Raw genomic sequence first — 17,785 nt, forward strand, 5'->3', positions numbered from 1 at the left:
CGCAATAAAAAATTCGAGACAGCCTTAAAAAGGAAGGAACAGCGACCGGCCGTAAATTTTATAACCATTTATCTGAGGTTTCATTATGGCCGTACAAATAAGATCGCCATTAAGCCATGAGTTAGATTTCCATTATCTCCGAGCGGCGCCACTTGGGTGAAACCGCCGGACCGGTATATATGGCAGTTCCCTCTCGTCTCCTCCTCATCCAGCCGTGTAATTCAGAATCGCCCTCTGGGTTTCACAGCAATACTTGTCACCCACGATTAGGAGGCCAAACCCACCGTGAAAGAAACGTGCAGCAGGTAGACCTCTTCCCCTAACACGCTGCATAAGATTGCCCAACTGGTGTTCTTCGAGACACAGATGCACACAATGAGAGAGAAAGAGAGTGAGAGAGGGAGGGGGAGGAGGGAGAGAGACGCAAAGAAATGAGCAGCGATGCTTTTTACTTTTATCTTCGTTTTAGAGCGACTCCCATTGATAGCCTCAAGTAGAGGTCGAATTACCGTGGTAAGGCTCCAAAGTGCTTCGTAATATTCCACGGTTCCTTAGTCTCCAGGGCGGAGGGGGAGGAATTCAGGAACTTAACTTAGTGCTTATAATAATAATAATAATAATAATAATAATAATATAATAATAATTTGATTTGCTTCAGGGGGCTACATCGTGCTAACAGAGATTGAATCATTTGAAATACACATATATATACATATGTATGAAACATAAAAATAAATAGATAAATATAAACGTACACTCATAAGAACAAGAAGCAATACACAATTTGTCGACAATGAAATGGTACCGTGTTCTGTAAAATGTCGATCTTCAATTTAAGCCACGAGTATCTTTTTCTGGGGAGCATTTCGGTACTCGCTTCACGCCTGAAATGTGAAGAAGAAGAAGAAGAAGAAGAAGAAGAAGAAGAATAAGCAGGTAAACAGGGAAGTGGAGTGACGGTATGTACTGGATTATGATTAAGGGCAGATTCACGTAAAGGCGCGTGCGTTGTTATTCAGGGAATAAAGATTACTTACGCAGCTAGACCTGGTTAAATCTTCGTCGAGATCTGTACCGCCGTAAAACCAAGTTATATACTTATTTTCAAATGACACCCGGGTTGTCCCCAACTGGGAGCATAATCAGAGACAATTCAATATCAAGAATAACTATGAGGATGATGAAATTTTCGTTATTATCATTATAATATTGATCTCGGATATTATAATGCTACATATTACATACACAATCATCACTTGCATGTTATCACAGAGCTCAGGGTAAAAGTCAATAAAATCGGTGAAACGCATAATATTAATTCAAATTCGAATCAAAGAATAAAAGCAAGGATTTCCCGTAAGAATTAGAAAACTTAAAGTTTCTTTTCAACCTAATATGCATAAAATTGACTGACTGAACCAAAGCTTATTCCCCCTAGTCATAAAAACCCAAAATGGTGGTGTGAAATCTATCTCGTGTCCTTATAAGGCAAGTCGTTCAGGGTAATTATCGGGAACTTCAAAGCGAAGCATGCAGAATCTAACCTTGGTTGTGATAAAAAGTCAGCAATATCATGCCTTGAAAATAAATGTGATTCTCGCTTTGATGTTTATTCTGGTTATCTTATAATTACATGTGTTCAAACAGCCACGTCTCATTATATATTAGTTGCGGTTAAGTAATTCTTGTTTTAATGTTCACTCCGTTGCATCATTTATTTATATAAAAAATGCATCTCAGCATTTTGCTTTGTTAAAGGTTATCGTTAAGTGCTATCTTGTGCAAGCGACCTTATGGTTATTGTTATTACTATCTATTTTCAGGCGATACTCATCCGCATGTTGTCTACAGACGTCAAATATGTACAGTTCACACGTCTGTGAATTTATCGCAGCAAAACATACACAATTAATTGCTCGCATGACATCAATAAATGAAATTCGTATTACCAAGCATCATTATTCCCAAGGAAAGATTCTGTCGATTAAAATAAAAGTGACATAGTAACGACTGCAAGACAGCGCATCATTCTTATCGACGATCTTGCAATAAAAACTAACTGCAGCGGCGCATCCAAGCCTCGACATCTATAAATCCGCCAGTACTACTAAAGCACCTCTGCTACTGGACCCATTTACTTCTACTTAGCAACAATCTAAGTATAGCCACCAAGGAGACACGGGATGCTTCCTCTCATGCCTAGCCATTCCTTGCCTAGGCAGAATAAACAGCTCCTCTGCTCTGCTAAGAGCAAGGACCTCAAAAGGGCTGCCTTGGTTCGCCTCCTTGACACCCCTCCCGTCCCACCCAAAACTCTGCGTCACGTGGGCGTTGCTACCCAAGTCACCGCTGTGACTTTAATCCGGCCAAAAAAATGACGGAAGTTGACCAAGCGATCTTTCCCAAAAATATGATTTCTTTTTTCTCCACATACGGCGACCCAATCAAAGTGTCTCTCACTCAGCCAGTCGCGCGGAACGCAGCACGATAAGGTAACTTACAAATACTGGCTTGGGCCCACAAACGAACACGATATGGCTGTTATCAGAACTTTATATTCATTTCTGCGAAAAATTAACCCCATCCCGTTTTTTTCATATAATTAATCAAACAGCACAAAACAGTATACATAATGCCCTTGTGATAAAAAAAAAATTAAGTTTTTGCTTTTTAACATAAACAGTGACCCAATGGCACCTAAGCGTCTTTGTTGTGAATCATGTTGCATCCACTTAATGCAACAAAGACGCTTAGTTGCAACAAAACTGTTTGTCTCCCCTTGTATAGCTATTTCATAATTTCCTGGTAAAATGTGACCTAGTATATATATATATATAATATATATATATATATATATACATGTATATACATATATATATTACAGAGCTACAAAGCTACAAATGTCCTTTAATATCTAATTCGCTCTACCTCGGAATTAATATATTTTCATAAATGTTTTAACCGAGGGGGAATTTTTTAGTCGATAAGAGATTTGTCGACAGGATTTGTAGGTGTCGATGGTTTCGCGCCCAAGTGAGCCGACAAATCTCATAAAACATTTATGAAAATATATTAATTCCGAGGTAGAGCGAATTAGATATTAAAGGACATTTGTAGCTCGATGTATGTATATGAATCACGGTAATGTGATATGACTTTTATATATATATATATATATATATATATATATATATATATATATATATATATCGAGGTAGTACAGTGATAAGCCAGGGACAGAGAAGGTCAAGTGCGCGCACACACCTACACACAAGTGCTCGAAATTTACTTTTGTCCGCAAAAATGGTTTTCATTCCATCTTTAAAGAGAAACCTCTTTAATGGAAAGGCTTGATAATCCAAGAGGGGAGTCTGAAGTTGCAACAAAACGGTATCCGGAGTAGGTCAAAGTTGATATCCTTTCCAGCAAGACTTGGAAATTCAGAATTTTTTTTTTCTCTCTCTCTCTCTCACTTTTATTTTCCAATCTGCAATTGGCAATTAAACACACATACACTCCTTTTGGAATGAAATTACTGATCCTCTGCCCATCTCTTTCCTAACTGCGACCCACCAAAGTCGACTTATCAGCACTACGTAATTCACGACTTATGCAACACTGGAACAAAGGATTTTTCAAAGAACAGAGTTTTATAAACTGCATGGGAACGACCTTGTATATTTTTCTCTGCCACAGTTAAGCATAAGTGACACGGCAGGCAAACAAATGACACGATGAAATGAATATAATCTGCTGAGCGTGCTTGATGGTAAGAACAGCAGATTAATACGATCTTGCCTCATATAAAAGTTACATTCTTGGGGATATGTCAGGCTTTAAAGACTGCGCTTCAAAGACCAGGTTTAAAATAAATAGCTCTCCAAAATCACTAATCAAAACAATAGTGAAAAATTAAAGTCAATGACCCAAGCGGTTTATTACAATGAGATTAATCAACAACGCCGGGTAAAGGAACATCTTCCAGGGTTGGAGTGATTACACTTGAAGATATAAATTACAATTACTTTCAAAAAATTTAAATTACAATTATCATTACATTTGGAAATACCAATTATAATTACAGTTACTTAACAATTAGTGACAATTACCAGGGATTTGGGTGAGAGAATAAACGCTAATTTGGCACAGGAAACAGTATTGACGCGAGCAAATCGAGCTAACGGTTTCATAATTTATTTCCAGAAGTGTAAGTGACAGAAGAGCAGACGTCATATTAATACAGTATTTAATGGCATTAGCAAATTTAATTCTTGAAAGGAACCCATCACTCACAATGGAAACCGACCCATACCACTTCAAATTTTATTACAATTAAATTACAAATTACATCATCCTTGTAATTAACTAAATCAAATTACTTACTAAAATTTCATTTTCAATTACAATTGCACGAAATTCTGCAATTAATTACATTTCAATTAAATTAAAATTACAATTTCTCCAACCCTGGTATCTTAAAAAAAAAAAAAAAAAAAAAAAAAAAAATTATGGTACTAGTCTCTCCCTCGGCGTACCTTTCAAGAGAGCGTAAAAGGGCGCGCACTGGGAGTGAGATCAGCCACAATACAAAATTAATCTTTCACAGGCCTCAATTTATGTAGATTTAAAGATCTTATTTAACTAGATCCCCCTGAATATGTATGTACACTTCTTAAGATTAAATACTTTTTCCTCTGCCGGTCCTCCGTGTCTCTCTCTCCCCCTAGATTTCACAAATCAAGTAAAAAAGATTTACACTACTGATCAACACCTACGTCGGCATCTTCCCACAACCAAGGTCAAGACTGACTATAATCCACTGACCACCACGTAACAGCTATCATAGGTCTACAGAATTGCATGATGTGATCATTCCTTCCTTCCCTGTCCTGTATCTAACCCTAGACCACCCGCTAGCGTGCCCAGTGCGGTTCACAGAGAACGAGAAATGATTAACAGTGTCCTCTTTAACAATAAAATTCTAGGAATCTATTTTGGATGTTAGTTTTATTACAACAATTAATCAGTGCTCCCCGTAACTCGTGTAGTTTAAAATAATTTCCTGATATAAAAAGTTAGCGTTGTTGACAAACAAACAAGTCAAATCATTAAAGCATATAATTACATGCCGGAATTTTTCATCTTTAGAGATGCACTTTTTTTTTAGTTTGTCTAAACAGACAATACTATGTATAGCTGTTCAAAGGCAGGGGCATATATAAATAATATATATATTTTATGTATGTATATAGACAAACAATATATATATATATATATATATATATATATATATATATATATATATATATATATATATATATATAATGGAAACTACTATTTTGGATAAATATGATTGTGAGAAGCGACTATCCACTCGCGAAACTGTTTTAAGTAAATAAAAAAAATCCTCGCTGGCATTTTCCCCCAATATATTCCAGGAAAACTAGCAGACTAGAATAGTCTTCTTGGCAAACAAATTGGTACCCGCCATCTAAGGCCGCCACCGCCTCCCAACCGCCTGCCTCCTTCAAAATTTCCTACTGCATAAAATACGATTTTTGCTGCACCATTTGTTGAAAATTCAATTAAGAAAATTATCCTTATTTTAAAGAACAGACAAAACAAAACAGCCGATCTATTCATCAACCATACGGCTGACAACTGTTTCACACATTCCAGAAATCACAGTTAATCCCTACATTCACCTCTTAAACGTATTTATGATGCATTCACCTGGCTAACCGCACGATTGCTCTGCATGTAAAATACACGAGTGTCGAGAGTTCATCATAAACTGGCATCAACAAGACCCATATTGCCTGTTAAGTGCCGTATAGGCCTAGGCAGTAGTGAATTGTATGTATATAGGCCTAGGCAGTAGTGAATTGTATCTAAGACTTTTCAAATGTGTAACGCATACTAAATCAAGAAAGAAAAACTCATAAAATATTGAACACTTTCGTTTACCACTTCCATTACCATGTTATCTTTGGTAATCAAAGGCCTAATTACAATCTCAAGGAAAGGCACCAACCAAAGCACGCGGGGGAAGCGTTTGAAACAATAAGGCCAAACTTTCGTCCAACAAAGGACACATGTCGGTACGACAAAATGGACATCATGCAGTCAATGGAAGTCCAAAAGAAAGACCGCCGTTTGGAGAGAGAAATCGGACAGGCGATTCATCAACTGATTTCTCTCGCCCTCACGTCTATTACAATTAAACTCCCTTACACCACTATTCCCAGTGGGGAGATCTAAAAGCTAACAATGGTTAGAAACTCCAGGACTTGGAAGTTACACTTTTTTTATCCTTCCTACATTTGCCATAATTCCTTTTCCTTTACGGCAAGGACGCGCGATTCAAGTATTTTAAAGAATCTCTTTCAAAAGTTTTTCGAAATGGGAAACCTACATGTCTGCTTATACCGTTACAGTGAATTTTGTTCAAAGCGTTTTTAAAATAGATACATTCCTATTTATGCCATTTATAACGAATTTTGCTTAAAAAGTTTTAACGTTATCATATAGACCGACAGCCTATCCTACAATTGTATCACCCCTCTTCCATGAACAACAAAACTTTTGGTCATGACTACATAAAACAATTACAAATAACTACTCACCACGGATTTTATCTCGCAGCGGAGAGTAAACGCAAAATAATCATCTCGGATATAGGCAACTTCAATGCACCTGTAACAGGCGAAACCACGTTCACAACGCAAGGAGGGATCCAAGAGTTCGTTGCCACACATCCACGCGTTACGACTGATAAACTAACACTGATTATGAAGGGTCCGTTCGAGCGCTCTGTATCCTCCTCACTCTGTGAGCTGAGCGACTGACTTCGCTGAGAGAAAGAGGCAGCCAGAGCCAGGCAGGATGCACGAGGAGCGTTTGTTTAGTGAGATGGTGCTCTCTCTCTCTCTCTCTCTCTCTCTCTCTCTCTCTCTCTCTGTGTGTGTGTGTTTGTGTTAACGTTCTGTCAAGTGGTATTCTTTTATAGCTTGCCATTTGTTCCGATCCATGGCTGTTTTTATCCCCTTCTACCGCAAGAAAATGTATGTCAGTGAGAATCTTACATGCAATATTGTCAGTTTAAACGACCGTTTATGCCTTTTTGTGGTATATCTATTTTCATGTGTACTATTGCAAAGACACTCGAGGAAACCACAACTTTTTTTCCCGATACATTGGTGAAATAATCACTGACTGCACCTGCCATGAAATGTTTTCTTTTGGTAGTACTAGTAGCATTACTAATGTACATTTTGTCATATTGTTGCTGTGGTTTTATATGCTGACACATGCTGCAATGGCACTGGTTTTCTTATAGTCAGTATAAAAAATCCAAATATATATAATTTAGGATGCAGTTTTCCTAATAATGGGTCTTAAGGGGATTCACACGGTCAAACGGTTTGTGCAACCCGGTTTGCCAACACGTGTTTGAAGTGAAATTTGACTGAGTACACGGGGCATTTGGTTGGCCAATGCCTTGACAAACGGTTTGAAGGAAGTCCAGTTCGATCTGACTTGGGGGGCGGGACTTTAAGTTATCCTCTTGCAAACGATCGTCAAACTTCAAAGTCAAAATCAAACCTCAGAAGCTATTTTCAGATTTTACAAGAGAAATTTGCTCTCTCTATAGCAGCCAATCTTTTGTCCGCCGCTAAACCAATATATAGCGATACTGTATCTGTATCTTGGTTCAGAGGCACTGAAGTTGGACGTAAATTTAGTTTGACCGTGAGAAACCTCTTCAAACCTATTGACAAACGACTTGGTCAAACCGAATTGGACAAACCGTTTGACCGTGTGAAACCCCCTTTATTCTAAAGCTATTTTTTTGGTTTTCCGTCTTTAGAATTATTATCATCAATCCAGACAACAATGGAATGAATGAAATTGACATAAATCAACCGCCCCCCCCCCCTCCCTCTCTCTGCTTTAAATAACGCACGACTAGCTCCGTTTCGGACTGTTGATTCTGCAATTTTTTTGCTTTACTCTGCTCCTCTAACTGGAAAAGATACGGTCCCTGGTTTTGCATCTGGATGTTCTAGGGATTTTCTGCTAAGCATTTACCAGCTGAACTCGCATAGAACATTACAGAAGCCATATTTATTTATATCTGGAATGATTTTAGTTCTTCCAACGGACTAAAATGGTTTGACTGATTTTCTTCACAATTTTTCTTATACAGTTTACTTATTGCTTCTGCTTCTTTTTCTACTGGATCCCTTTTGGCCTGCAGCGTGGCTGATAATAAATAGCTAAAGTTGTTTAAATAAATCATAGGCTGGGATTATATAAAATCAAAGCAAGACTTATATGTACAGAACTCGAATTACAACTAGACTGTACAGAAAGTTGGGCCCTTAGACCTTTGCTTTTAGACCGACGTCAGTATTAGACCCAGACCGTCTCACTGAGGAGGAAAGCCGTCTTAAGTGAGAGGAAGGAATTCATGCAACCAATGCTCATGAGTGGAAAAAGCGAAACGGAAGAAACTAGAGCTAATTTTAAGAAGAATATCTAGCTCGTTTCGCGTTCATATCTCAAACGATGAGCAGGTGTTCACTCGAAATGTAATGAGAAGATCCTCCTCTTCCCATACAGCAGGAATGTCCGGTCACCTTGCGTTGCGGGGATGGTTCCACGCACAACGAGAAACCAAAGGCTCCTGTCAAAAATTATCTGTCATTTCACGGTTATTTCCTGTTTAACAATGGGGAAATGACTGGTGTATGGTTTTTGACCATGTTTGTTTGTAAGGATTCTACGCTGTAAACATACAAAAATATAACACAGTAATTTGGTGAAAGGTTTTTTAATGTAAAGTATATGCAAATATTTTCATTTAGAATTTTAAGTGGAATAATGATTATCAATTATATATATATATATATATATATATATATATATATATATATATATATAATATTGTGTAAGTTTGGATCATAACTGAACGTAAGTACGACTATTGAAGAAAACGGAGTATATAATAATAATAGTTTGGTGAAGATGGGTTGCCTTAAAACGCAGATGCAACAGTGATGCAATTTTTCTGCTTAGACTGTTACGCTGAATCATTGTTTCCTTAGGACGAGGGAATCTTGCAAAAGTTGTTTGTGCCATCAGTGCAAACAAAGCTAAGTGGTCTTGCTTAGATAATCTGAGATAATGTCTCTCCGAGGTTGGAAAAAAGATTATAATGAAGTCAATATGAAATACATTTAGTTTTCTGCAGAATAGCGGGACCATTCTCTGTAAAAAAAAAAAAAAAAAAAAAAAAAGTAAATAAATAAATAAAACAGTATTGAGCATCTGCTGACCCAAGCTTTGAATCATGTGCCTGATGGGTAGACGACTGGGGTTATGGCAACCAGTGTTTCTAAAGATCATAGGTCTAGTAACCTATTCTTTAGAAGTAAACTGAGTGTTGGAAGCTGTCAAGAGCCGGGAACAACCAGCTGGGTCAGCTTTCCATTCCAATAGAGTATACTGAGTTATCAGTAAATGCATTTATTTTCGTAAGGCCGTTGTATTCATTCAAGAAAGCGGTTTGAATGATACGTTTGTCATATGATTGTTCTGAGTACGCTGGAGCACGGCAATGCCAAGCTCTCTCTCTGTCAGTTTGTTTCTCATAGTTAAAATAATCAGCTTAGTTTAACCGTGCATGAAAATTCTCTCTGTCAGTTTGTTTCTCATAGTTAAAATAAACAGCTTAGTTTAACCGTGCATGAAAATGTTCTAACTTGCGTATTTATTTATCTTTGTCACCCAGGACATATTTAGTTGTTGAGGACATGGAATTGGTCGATTTTCCTGTTAAATACACGAAAGGAAATTTTATTTCCAAAGTAACACATCCCAGATGCTAATTTGGATTACGGAATGAATTAGTGAAATGCGAAATGTGTCGAATAATATCTCAAAGTTATTTCCTTTTAATGTTACTTCCCATAATACGTCTGTTGAATAACCCAAAATACCCTCTTGGCTAACGAGAATTCTACGAGAGGCAGAAATAAATTCGGTTGAGGGTTCTACGTAAAGAAAGGAAATCGAGAAATTAAATCCATCTACATCTAAATCTATATAAAGGTAGAGTTCAGTTATTAGACGCGTGCGCACTGAATTATAACCTAAGTAATAGAGTCGTGATCTTCGGTCAAAGAGTTGTTACAGTAATTCCAGATTTATTTTTACACAAGGCAGATAGAGCATGGCTGCGGAACCGTTCGCATTCAGCTTGCGTTACCGAATAAGAAACTAGAAAATACCGGTGGAGGTAAAATCAGAAGGTCACGAACGTCCGCTAGTTATTTTGCAATGTGCAAGGTCAGAACGCACTTTGTCATGCTAGGTCTGTCCGTGCTTGTCAGGGACACTAAGAGTCTGCAAGTCGATAAATCCAGCTTCTTGTCACTGAAGCAGCGCCACGAGATTTGACGTTTTCTTCGCCAGAGGATCATCGTGCAATGCTGTGACCTTCCTTCTACCTTGTAGAATCGTTGACACTACCATGCCACACGTCATCTATACTTAAACACAGTAAGTCCATTTGAAGTAATTATCATTTTGACGGTTTGAGTGTTCGTTTCTGTTTTGTTTATATGGTGTTTTTACGTTGCATGGACCCAGTGGTTATTCAGCAACGGGACCAACGGCCTTACGTGACATCCGAACCACGTTGGGAATGAACTTCTATCACCAGAAATGCACATCTCTTAACACCTCAATGGAATACCCGGAAATCTAACTCGCGGCCTCCGAGGTGGCAGGTTAAGACCATACCGATCATGCCATTGAGGCGCCTGCTTCTCTTTTGGTTAGATTTTCAAAGATTTTGCAATTTGTTTTTTTTTATATAACCTTGAAAGGAAATAGGATTTTCGAGCATTTGTTTCACAGTGAAACCGCAACGCCCGAGTTAAATGGATCGTGAATTGCAACAGGATTTTCTTTTTGGCCCATGCAATCGTGAATGATTGATCCAGGGGCTCAGTTTTATTAAAGGGAAACATTTCCATTTCTTCCCATTCTTTTTCGCTCAGTTCACGCTGAAAAAATATCAGGTTTATGACTTTATTGTAATCACTTTTAACGGTACAATCTTAATCTTGTATTACTGAAAGTGAGTGTGAGAACTCTCAAGGAAGTTGTTAAGATGTTCAGTGCACTTCAGCTAAGGGATACAAAAATAGAATTATTATCATAATTTTCTTTTTTTGCGTGTAAATTCATCCATTTTTATTGTTGGTTTTATGCTGTTGTTCTGTTGCTTCTGTTATTCTTCTTTTATTCAAAGTTCATTTCGTAAAAGAATTATTTTTAAGTTTCGTTTTTTTAATTTGTAGTGAAAGGACACATTGATCCCAAAGCACATAGAAGTAAGTGTTAAGTGTTTTTTTTCCAAGGTTTAGTGCTCAGTTTGAAGGTTATTTCTCGGCAACAACGACAAAAGAATTCACACGCATTGCAAAAATAGCAACATCAGTACTGTTACAACTACTGCTACCACTATCCTACTCTTATTCCTACTACTGCTGCTACTACTCATTCCTACTACTACTACTATTCCTGCTCTTATTCCTACTATTACTAATACTCTTATTCCTACTAATACTGCTACTAATTCCTACTACTACTACTATTCCTGCTCTTATTCCTACTATTACTGATACTCTTATTCCTACTACTACTGCTACTACTCATTACTACTACTACTGCTACTACTCTTATTCCTACTATTACTACTGCTCTTATTATTCTTATTGTTACTATTACTAATACTCTTATTCCTACTACTACTACTGCTCTTATTCCTACTATTACTAGTTCTCTTATTCCTACTACTATTACTATTCTTATTGCTACTATTACCAATACTCTTATTCCTACTACTACTATTCCTACTCCTAATAATAATTTTACCGATGGATGGTGGGAAGGAAACACCAGGAATCTTTGAGAGTTTATTATTAAACCGATGGAATGTCAGAGACAGCGATGAAGACTATGGAAATACGGACACATTTTGTTTCTTCTCCAAAATATCGTAAGATAAAGCATGGAAATCACGTCTACAATTTTGGATCTCTTTTTCGAGAAGGGCATTTTGCCTTGGAGAGAAACACGAGGTCGTATCTGGAGCTATTTCAGCATTTTTATGTACTTGATATTTTTTTTTTCTTTATGAAGGAGTTGTTGACATCTGTGTGTGTAACCACCTCTCTCTCTCTCTCTCTCTCGCATGAAGGAAAAATATTGGAATAAAAATCGTCCAAATAGTGAAGGACATCAAGCCTTGAAGATATCTAATTTGTTCGAATCGCGAACTTTCATGAGACTGAAAATGTAGAAATAAAACAAGAGCTTTTCAAAACGACTTTGTAAATTAGTTTCCAAATTGTTCATCACAAATATTAAAAAGAAAATGGCTGCATAGTATATGAAAAGAAAATCTAGAAAAAAAGTAACGAAAAATTCAATAAAGGCCAAAGTATTAGTCAAATTGATCAGCACCGGTGCACTAATGCAAGGCTAGTCTCATTCACTCTCATAGTACTATGGTACCGTAGAACATACATTACAAGGTTATGAAGCTTTGCAGAGACAAATACTAAAAATAAAATAAGATTTTACAATTGCTACAGTTATTCTGTCAACCACCAGCAGTTTTCAGTTTCTCTGGCCACAGGTGTTATATGACGCACTCCTTGTCACTGAATGAAAAATTTCCTCGTCATTATTGTCAATGAAAAACGACCTCCTATTGTCCCCACGAACAAAATCCCCTTCCAGGAAAAAATCTTCAAAAAGTGCCTATCACATCAGAAATTACAAACACCTCTCTTAGTTGTCTATAACATCCGCATAGTCTATGACATCACCACACAATATTCACATATGCTCTTGGAAATCATGATAACTTTTTTTTTTATTATTTTTGTCACTTATCGTTTTTATCACATATTTACTAACAGAAGTCTCCCCCATCTGGAGGCCGGCCTACGAAAGGACCAACAGCTTTTTGGATAATAATTGTTAAGAGATTGTACTATATATCAATAAGAGAGACCTTTCTGATGTCTAAAGTAACGTCCACCAGAGTTTGACTCGCTGGAAAAAAAATAAATAAAAAACACTCGTGCGCACACTCAGTCTATATATCTTTTTTTTTTTTCTATTTCACATTTTGAAGAAATTTGATTGTAACTGAAAGCACTCGCTAAGTTTTGATTGGTCTAATAGGAGAAAGAACTTCTAGGCGATGAAAAGGCTAACTAGGACACACGCAATCCGGGACTGCACGCATTCCACTCGTTTTGTTAATTTATCGCTTATTATCGTAAATGTAACTTATGAAAGTAAATCATACAGAAGAACTGAATCATATTTCCGTTACCAAAATGCAACGATAAAAAGGTAAGGGGGAAATAAGGGCAAAACTATCCCGCACACGTTTATTGGCTAATTTTTCCTGGTTGTTTGTTGTTGTTCAAAGCTTGATCCCAAAAGGACCGAAAGGCTACTAAATGTTTCTTCCTGTAACCAAGGTAATAAAGTATAACTTAACAAAAATACAGTACAATCTGTGGATTGCAGAGGATTGCGGTGTCCCTTTTGATGACATTAACACTAACAGCAGTAACCTCCTTTTTCGGACATCTTAAAGTCGCCATGAAGTTAATGTTATATACACAACACCAGGAAACACTGAATACGGACTGCCAAACAACTTGCTGAGCCGACAGATGGCAGCACAGCAGCTACTCCCCCTAGCCAACCAGCCGGAAGTAGAACAAAAGCTGATCCAAGCACGACAGAGCAGTGCATCTTTGTCCGGTTTTCCTATATATTTTTTTTCTTGATGACAAGAGATCTGCTGATTCTGTGATACAAATTCATTTCAGTTGGCACACTCCGTCGGTATATCGAGTGACATTCTTGAAGGTGCTTCAAGTCAGGCTTAGCTCCTTCCACTTGGCTGTTATCGAGAATGTGGTCAGCATCATTGACCACTGACTGCTGAGTTCCTCTAAACTCTAAAGGACAGCTTTACGTGTGTATAAAAATAATTTTTCACTGTAACTTTCTAATTCATTTTCTGATTTATATTTCTTAATGGTTTTATAACATTAAAATGCTTTACAAACTTCAATAGAGCATACCAAGATTTTTTCTGTTTTTTTACACGCCAAAGAATCAACGTAGCATAAGCATTAGATTACGAATTTTCAGATAGCACAATTCCTTATTTCTTTCGCTCTCTCTCTCTCCCGACTGACTGACATTGGAAAAAATACTCTCTATTCCAGTTTCTGAGTCATTGGTTTCTCTGTACTCATGAACCTTAACGTTTTCCAAGCGTTATTCACATCCGTATCAAAGGACTTGACTACAAGCTTTTGAATTTCTATTTTGATGGACCTCATTTTACAATCTCTCAATATTAGGAATTGAGGCTTCCATTCTCTAACCTAAAGTCAAGCATCTATCAAAACTTATGCGATACTAAGCTTTTAACACTTTTAAAAGACGAAATAGTAAATTTCCTCAACCATATTTTACCAAACTCAGAGAATGGTACAAATAACACATGCGATTGTTTTGGTGATATTTTCGTAACGGTGTCCATGTGTACAAGTATATTGTATGAGAAAAAATGTCGCTACTTTTCATGTGAGGTGCACGTAATCAGCATATTTCAAAGCTAAGCAAATGCCGTTCAAATATATCCCAGGAGTTATATACATCAGATAAAAGGAAGCTAGGCTGAATGTGAAAATTTGTGTATACTAACGTCACTTAATTTTGGCACATCCGTTAACTTGTATATGGTCTTGAGAAAGTGGTCTATATTGATAATTTTATAAGGTTGTATACCCATGATTTTATAAAAAAAACTTCACAGTTCATATTTTGATTTGAGGCCACACATACAAAGCAAGATGATCATTACTATAAAGATTTCTTATTAGGCTAGAAATAGGATGATCAGCCTTATCTAACGGCCTCATCGGAGTACAGCATGCACGAAGTGTACTTGCTTTGAATATTATGGCTGAAAATGGGAAATTTTGATGAATTAATGACGTTGGCTCAGAATAATAATAATAATAATGATAATAATACTTGCTGAAGGGAAGATACTGTTCAGTTAGCACTGGTACTACAGTGAGTTTCTAATTGGCGCTGTATCTCACTGTATTCTTTCACTTAAGCAGATAATGGAATCTGAAATTTACCTAGCCATAGAACAGGTGAATTGCCCTACTTCAGATATTTGCATATGCAACTGTAATGACCGAAGTCTGAACCGAACTTAAGGTTTGAGGCATTTTGCTGGTAACCAAATACTTGGAAATAAGTCTGTGGCAATACCATTGTGTCGCTGTTGTATTGTGACTGAAACTTGAATCATGCAAGAAATTTAGCAATATATTATGTGTAAGACTTGTGCCTTTTCTTTTAGATAATGTGAAAGGACATTTTCATGTTATTTTCAGCACCAGAGACTATAGTACCAATATGGAAAACGAGAGAAAGGTAAATGGTTACTTTTATAAACTTCTGGCTAAATGGTTTATGATTAAGAGTTTTTTGGAAGGCTAAGAACTTTGGGTTTAGATATTATCAGTGAAGGAGATCGATCTCAAGAGCGACTGGGCAGAGAACCAAGAACAACCCAAGAGCTTGACCATTTTAATGACAGAGTCCGTTAACGACTCCTCGTCAAACTTTAGGAGAGAAATTGACGCTATGTCGAAGTACATTTTACATTTCACAAGGTATACACGTCTCTTAAATACACTAACGTTTCCCTATAAGAAGACATCTTACACAGAAAGAGTTAATATTACTACGAGTTAACATACCAGCTATATTCTATTAAACAGTAAAGACTCTCGCTAAGCTACGACGCTATTTCAGAGTTTGTCACTATTTAGCTACGGATATCCATGTCACTCTCAGGCGTCGAGGTCTGCGTTTCTGATCATGCATCGCTGTATCAAGAAAATCGACGCCCTAGTCTGAAGTATGTACGTATAAATACACTGTACGTTGGCCTATTCTGAAGTATGTGTAGAAATGCACTGTGCGTGTGAAGTCTGAATGCATTCATAGGTCGTTATGTTGGAGTACTTGTCTGAAAGCGTTTTACATTGAAAGGTATACTGAAGGGTATCTTGCTTTTATATGAAACACTGTACCGGATGACTAGCTTAGAACAGACAGACAGTTAAACGGTCAACCGCTGAGTCCCGTAGTCTTAAGAAAGTTCGTGGGTGATGATACTCTATTTGCAGCAGTTCCATTCGCCATAAATGGGTTGTTAAGGATTTCGGATGCCTCATGTGACTGCTATTGAATAACTTGGGTCCTTTGTGTCTTTTTATAGCTGTGAGATTATGCTTAAGCGTGTATTACTGGGATATGGAACGTCTTTATATGAAATTCAAATAGCATGCACGAAAGAGCTCAGTATGAGGTACAGCACTTCGAAACTTCGAGGGCCAATGTAAAGAATCTGATTGATATTGAGTCAGTGAGCAAATTGTCCAGCATAAAAAGTCAAAATGTATAGATATTGTTAAATATTATGTTATGGTCACATTTCAGTAGAACTTGAAGCTGCCAGGGTAATCTAATATAGTACATTTCAGCTGAATAATTTTGTGAGTCAATAGTCGAGTACAATATGTTCAAAAACTAGATTTCAGATTTTTTTTTATGAAAGTTCTGTACATAAAGGTCATCGAGCGTTATAAAAGGACTAAATGGGTAAGCTAATTATTTCTGTTATGTAATGAAAAGAGGAATTGGATGCAGATTTAGTGTGGCGAGATTCCTTGCAACTGGATATTGAGAAAAAGCATCTTCATGGACTGCGTATGAGCATCACCACACCGATCTAAAGAAAAAAAAAAAGGAAAATATATCAACAGGAGAAAAGAACAAGACTTGATTGCATCCCTTAACGAAACCCTCCAAGGTAGCTACGTGTGTCAGGTGTGTAGCAGAAATGTCAGAATGGAAGGTTACATCTTTTAAAAGGTTATACATCTCTGAACATTTTGTCTCTCCAATACATCAAAATAGCTCATGTCTATTGTACGAGTATGAATACAAGGTTCGCTACATGCGCAGTGTGTCACATAAAATGTTTACTGTATGACGTCTACACTGTGGGAGAAGTGTTGTCATGTCTGGTGGTGTAGTTTACACCGCTACAGCTAATTTATAACACTGAGAAATGAGGAGCAAAGGGCAAAGAACACCACCCCCTATGTGCTGTAATTGCCCTTTTCATGACTAGGAAAATAAAACTTGGTGAAATGTTCATAATACGAGATTTAAATTCGACTCCAGTGAAAGCAATTATATTGGTGAAAATGTAACAAGACTGGCATGGTGAAAATGGGTTGTAAGAAAATGAAATTTAATTTGTCTCTAGTCTCAAGTTTGCTGAGCTGAGAGAAAAATAAACTGATGAACACTGATTGGAAACTAAGGGGATAATGTTCCTGAACTGTGTGGAAAGAAACTCTCTCTCTCTCTCTCTCTCTCTCGCTTTGGTAAATGCTGGTGGAAACTAGAAAATCACCATTCATACTGGAATGAAGAGGAAATATAGTCTTGAAAAAATATCAACGTCTTCAAATTATGTAGCACAAATGTAAAAATGAAATGGCATCATAAGTAATGCAATTAATCTTAGCATCAATGTAATTGCGTTTTCAATAATATCATTATGAGCATTGGC

The 17,785-nt window shown here is 37.0% G+C and overlaps 1 protein-coding gene across 1 annotated transcript in view; it reads right to left on the reverse strand.

Annotated features, from left to right (window-relative positions):
- LOC135214914 (phospholipid phosphatase 2-like) overlaps window positions 1-6,837 on the reverse strand; it is a 73,134-nt gene extending 66,297 nt beyond the window's left edge. Inside the window, exon 1 of the mRNA XM_064249385.1 lies at window positions 6,627-6,837. The gene's annotated coding sequence lies outside the window, so the exon portion shown is untranslated. The remainder of the gene's footprint in view (window positions 1-6,626) is intronic.
- Between the last annotated feature and the right edge of the window lie 10,948 nt (window positions 6,838-17,785).

Source organism: Macrobrachium nipponense, chromosome 46 (genome assembly GCF_015104395.2).
Source record: "Macrobrachium nipponense isolate FS-2020 chromosome 46, ASM1510439v2, whole genome shotgun sequence".
Classification (NCBI taxonomy): Eukaryota; Metazoa; Arthropoda; class Malacostraca; order Decapoda; family Palaemonidae; genus Macrobrachium; species Macrobrachium nipponense.